We start from the raw sequence: 6,000 nt of genomic DNA, 5'->3' as shown, positions 1-6,000 counted from the left end.
TGGCTAGCCAGTTTTCCCAACACCATTTATTAAACAGGGAGTCCTTTCCCCATTGCTTGTTTTTGTCAGGTTTGTCAAAGATCAGATGGTTGTGGGTATGTTGTATTTCCTCTGAGACCTCTGTTCTGTTCCATTGGTCTATATCTCTGTTTTGGTACCAGTACCATGCTGTTTTGATTACTGTAGCCTTGTAGTATAGTTTGAAGTCCGGTAGTGTGATGCCTCCTGCTTTGTTCTTTTTGCTTAGAATTGACTTGGCTATGCGGGCTCTCTTTTGGTTCCATATGAAGTTTAAGGTGTTTTTTTCCAGTTCTGTGAAGAAGGTCATTGGTAGCTTGATGGGAATAGCGTTGAATCTGTAAATTACTTTGGGCAGTGTGGCCATTTTCACGATGTTGATTCTTCCTAACCATGAACATGGAATGTTTCTCCATCTGTTTGTATCCTCTCTTATTTTGTTGAGCAATGGCTTGTAGGGATGTCTTCTAACTCAGGGTCTACAATTCTAAGAGACCCCACAGGATCTTCAACATTTTCCACATTTTAGCTTTGCTAATTGCATATGCTCTCAAGAATTACATTTCAGCTGAACTTCTCTGAGTCAGTGCACTCCCTTTGCAACCAAAATGCATTTTGAGTGGTTTTACAGCAACAGCTTGTGGCTGATAGGCAATGGAAGAATATACAGGATAATCTATGGCCTCCAATGAATCAGTCCAGGGGTAAAGAGAGCCTCAGGGCTTTCAGGATGGTTCTTATCAGCATAGAACTAGAGCACCTGGATTTTCTTGTGGACAGAAGTGTCAGGGAGCTGGCTTTGCATAGTGTTGGACTTGAGACTTCCCTTCTGTGCTTCATTTTTCCAGTGGCAAAATAAGTGGGAGGCCCCATATGAACTTTAAGCTTCCTCTCAGCCCTAACACTGCATGACTAAAACATAAACTTGGTCCAGTAACTTGTCTTGCATCTGTGCCCCCGTAAAAATTAAACCAAAGAGAAGCTATCAAAGGAATGCCTGAGGAAAGATGTAATTTGTCTTTGGAAAGACAGAAAATTACTATTGAGAAAACAATTTCCAATGGTATCCAGGGTGGCTCTTCACTAGAGAGCCAGGCTTGTGTTTTCATAAAGCTTTGAGCCAGACATCGATATGAGAGGAATATTCTCCTTGAATACAGGCTGTGGCATTCTTCACTAAGACCTTGAAAAACACAGACCCTGAGTTCTCAGGATGCCTTATCATTTTATCTGGAATTAAATGAATAGACTTGGCAAAGTCTGTAATCTGTAAAAAGTCTGTGTTAGCACACATAATGAAAATGGAAGCAAAACTATTCACAAATAGATTATGAAGCCAGAAAATCTGTAGTGGTCAAAGAGAAACAATTGTTTGAAGTTACTTAAGCCCAGCCAAAAGTCTGTTGCTCGCCACTCTCTGGAAAGGCAATACCTCTCCCAACTCCTCCAGCCTCCCACTTCTAACAGTGCAGCTGCATCTGTCTGTTGATCTAGGGTTTCTAATTGAGCATTAATCAATTTGCATTTCTGTCACTGAGACACAGAGATGTCTGTAGGTGTATCAGAAGACAGAACCCATGATAGACTGTGTAGGTGAATTCCATTTCTCTACATAGAGTCCATGAGGGAATTACCTATGATTTGTAACAGTGCTGCCTGGGATCATCTGAATCATCTCCTCACATGTGAAAATACAAATCAGCTGAGAAATTAGAATATGTTGAGAAAGAAAAAGAAAGAGAAGGGGGAGGAAAAAAGTATCAGAATGCAGCCAAGATGCACGTTATAGTCATCTGTTTGTTTTAATGGAATGGTTTGCGTCTTCAGGCAATCTCACTATTCTCCCCAGAGCAGAAGTGCTGAATGAAGACACAAACCTCATTAACCTTTGAATGCTGAAATCAATAATCTGCAATAAATCTAAGCTAATTTGTTGCCAATAAATTTCACAAAATACAGTGTTTTATAGCTGGGGACTTCAGAGGATGGGGTAAAAGTATCCATGTCCATATCAAGATGATATCTGGGGTTTGCCTTACTGGGTTTTAGGACCCTCTGAACAGGAGACAGGTTAATTGCATATACAGAGAACATGATTTTCCAGCAGGTTAATAATCTGTTTTTTTAGTTGTGAACACAATGGATCCTTTTCTTGTCCCATGACTCTTTCCAATAAATGATGTGAATAAAGAGAAATAAACAGCCCCTGAAAGTTCTGTTTTTTTCTGCCCTGAAAAGCAGGGATGTGGCCCCCCTGAAGAACTGGGAAGGGATTCCTTGAGCTTCAAAACAGAGTGACTTCTCTCACCTAGTGACTAGCACATAGTAGGCACCCAAAAATATTGATTGAGATAATAAAATATTGACTGAGATAATAACAAAATGATGACCCTGATCTTGAGATTCAACCTCTGCTTGCTAAAGATATATGTATATATGTAGGTGTGTATATGCACACATGTATGTATATGTACATGTGTATCTGTACCCACATATTACACAAACATATATGCACACCTGAGTTAGAGAGTAAGATACCTGCTTGCTTATCTTGGAAAAGAAAAGAATGAGACAATGAAATATTTACCAGGTACAGGGAAGAGATTTGGAATCAGGGTAATGGGAAACATGAAGAACTCCAAGTCTGCACTGCAGTGGAAACTCCCTGAGGGCAGCACTTTGCTGTGTACACTGAGTCCCCAGTGCTTCACACGGTGTCTAGGGGAAAGCAGGCACTCAGCCAAAGTTTGATGGCCAAGTGGAAGGACACATCAATGGGTGGGTAAGTGGATGAGGAAATTGTTATAAAAAATAGGAGAAACAAGAGAACAGTTTTCTGTGAATGGTATCCATAGAAAGCAGAAAATATCTGTAGAAGTAAAGAAACAGGACCACTCATGTGAACACGTAACAGGTGGTCACTGATTCCAGTGATTTTATCCCTTCTTGGGCATGAACCTCTCCTTAGCCTGGAGAAGAGTTCTGTGTTCTAAGGCAGTGCATCAAAACCATAGTGTCCAAATGTGAAAGAGCAGGTCCCATTCATCCTGTCTTATCACACTGGCACCTTCTCTCCTAGGTCAAATGGAAACACTTAATGGATCTCAAAACACCAGTGAGCCCTCTCACCACCAGACCCCATACGCTTCAGCCATACACTTCTCCTGAGAGAAGAAGCCACCCATGGTTGCTGAGTGTCTGGCATCAAAAGGCGGGCTAATGATGCCCTCTAACTCAAAGTAGCTCCTGGTTCAGTAGCAATCATTTAACACATGCTGCTTACCCTGTTGGTTTTGCCCCCAGCCCACTAGAAGTCCCATGAACTATCATTTAATGAGCCAAAACCCGCTTGCTAGGTAAGGGAAGCAGAAAAGATAGATGTTATTGCACCAGCTTTAGATTTCCACTGAGTGACGTACCGCTGCTCAGGTTGATGTATTTAATGAAGAACTTTTCAAGCAGTGTTTGCCAAATTGTCATCTCGAGGCTACCTGCACTGGCATCATCTGGATGGCAGTTAACAATTCACATTCTCAGTCCCCACTACCACAGATTTGTGTAAGAAAAGGACCTGGATAGGGCCAAGGAATCTACATTAACAAGCATCCTAGAAAATCACAAGCTCACTAAAGTTCGAGAAACCCTGATTCCAAAATAAATTTACTTCCTTCCTGCTCCCCGAGAGTTTCAAAATACCAGGTTTTTACTCACGTTGGAAGGCAGGGTATTCTCTGAAAAGCACAGTCAAGAAAAAGCAGTGAATCAATATATATTTGTTGAGTATCTGTTGTGTGACAGGTAGCACAGCGTGGAGGGGAGGGAGGTCCTCTGGGATGAGGCTTCGGGAGTTTGTACCCCCATTCTGCCACTTAGTAGTGTGAGGCATTTGGCAAGTTAATTAACCTCTTTGCATCTTAGTGTCCTATTTGTAAAATGAAGATGATAACCACAGCACCTGTCTTATGGGGTTGTTAATAAGTTAATACACATGGAGTGTTCAGCTCAGAACCTGGCCCAAGATAGGTGCCTAGATAATACAATAACTAAGTGTTTACTGTTATTATTACTATTACTATGGAAATTGGGATTGAAAAACATTGTTCCTACCTTCATGGCACTTAAAATAATAGTAAAGGCCAGCGTGAGCTACTATCTGTAAACAAGGAATTAACTAAATATGAGAGAGAGTGCTTGGAAGGAGAATGACCAGTTGTTACTAGAGTGTATAAAAATATGGTTCTAACAAGGATTTGTCAGGACAGAGTGATCCCAGACAGCATGAACCACTTGGCAAGAGCCATGGAGTCGCAAGAACCTGCTTTGGGAGTCTCAAGATTGAGATTCTAGCCCCATCCCTGCCTCCAAACTAAACTATGGTATGCCAAGGCAGGTCCTTCACCTCTCTGAACCTCAGTTGCCCCACATGTGACATAAGAGGCTTAGCTGAGATGATATCAAAGATCCTTTCAGCTGTGAAATAGCAGCAGGAAAGAGAACAGGTGAGCTTTGTCCTGGTGCCCCAGAGCTCATGCTGAGGCATAGAGGGAAGGCAGAGGATGGACAGAGGGAAGGAGACAGGATTACCCAGGGTCAAAAACAGCCTTGCTCTTGCCAATGTTCTCTTTAGCTCAACCCTGCAAACATATATATATATATATATATATATATATATATATATATATATATATATATATATGGTTTTTCTTTGTTGAAGGCATTTTTACTCAGAAGTTGTATTTTTTAATAAGTAATACCTAGTTTGTTGTCTGAGTCTGTGGGAACAGAAACACATGCTTTCACGTTGTCACATGTAATAGAAAATAAGTGGAGAAACAAAGGAAGGAAAAGGAGATCCAAAGACAGGAGAGAGAGAGAGAGAGAGAGAGAGAGAGAGAGGGAGAGAGAGAGAGAGAGAGAAAGGGCAGAGAAGAGCTGAAAAAGAGGAAGAGGACAAGAGAGGAGGTGCAAGCTAGGAGACACAGCAGCTAAAAGTTTGGAGAATGTCCTTCGAAAGTAGGATTTGCAATTCAATAGCCTGCCCACTCCTGCTCTGTCTCTTCCCCACCCCTCCATCTACCTCTCAACTTAGACTCCATTCTAACTACATTACAGAACCTTTCAGTTGCTTTATCTCTCCTCATGTATTTCTCTGAGTAGCAATAATAGATGAATGACAAGAACTACCAACCTACTTCCAAGGTAAAGATTGGAAACTGCCTTTCTGTAAGTGAGAAAATTTTTTAAATTAACCTGTCTGCCTATATGAACTCTTTTTTTCTGTTATAAACATTACCTAGAGCTGGAAAGTGAACACAGAGTAGAAAGATGGAGTGCTAAGAGCCCGCCTCATTTTGCTGATGGTAAGACGGAGGCACAGAAAAGAGCTGCGACCTGTAAAGAATTACAGAGTGAGGAGGTGCCAGGGCTGAGAGCGGCACACGAATCACCCATCGCCTAGTCCTAGTGAGACACATTCCCAAGGACAAGGAAAAGCATTTTGTATTTCACAGTTACATACATACTACAATATGCATTAGTGAAATTAGCATATCACATCCATGATTTGAGGGACATTATTGCTTAGGGCAAGGCTAAATTATGAATCTGTGTTTAAAATGTGAGTCGGTTTAAGGAATAATATTAGGTAAATAATGCAACCGTTGATACTTGTGTTACTGATGGCTCCTGACTAGATCTTAAATTATTGAGAGAGACTAGGTTTCTAGCCCTTCAGTAATGAAAAAAAAATCCATCCAGCTTGCAAACCTCTTGAGCCCCCTCTGAAAAGTCAAACAGCTCACCTTCTGGCACCTCCTCCCCTCCCGGAGTAAGCCAAGGAAATGAGAGTTGGGTATTCAAAGGAGCCAGACAAGTATAATATCATATATACACTTGACATCCATCTCCTGTATGAAATCTCATTGTTGCTCTGTAACAAAAAGTAAATATTTACTGTGAGCCAGGAGAGGTAGTGAATGATCA

Source organism: Saimiri boliviensis, chromosome 1 (genome assembly GCF_048565385.1).
Source record: "Saimiri boliviensis isolate mSaiBol1 chromosome 1, mSaiBol1.pri, whole genome shotgun sequence".
NCBI classification, from domain to species: Eukaryota; Metazoa; Chordata; class Mammalia; order Primates; family Cebidae; genus Saimiri; species Saimiri boliviensis.
The sequence above is the reverse complement of the archived record's forward strand: the minus strand, read 5'-3'. Positions refer to the sequence as shown.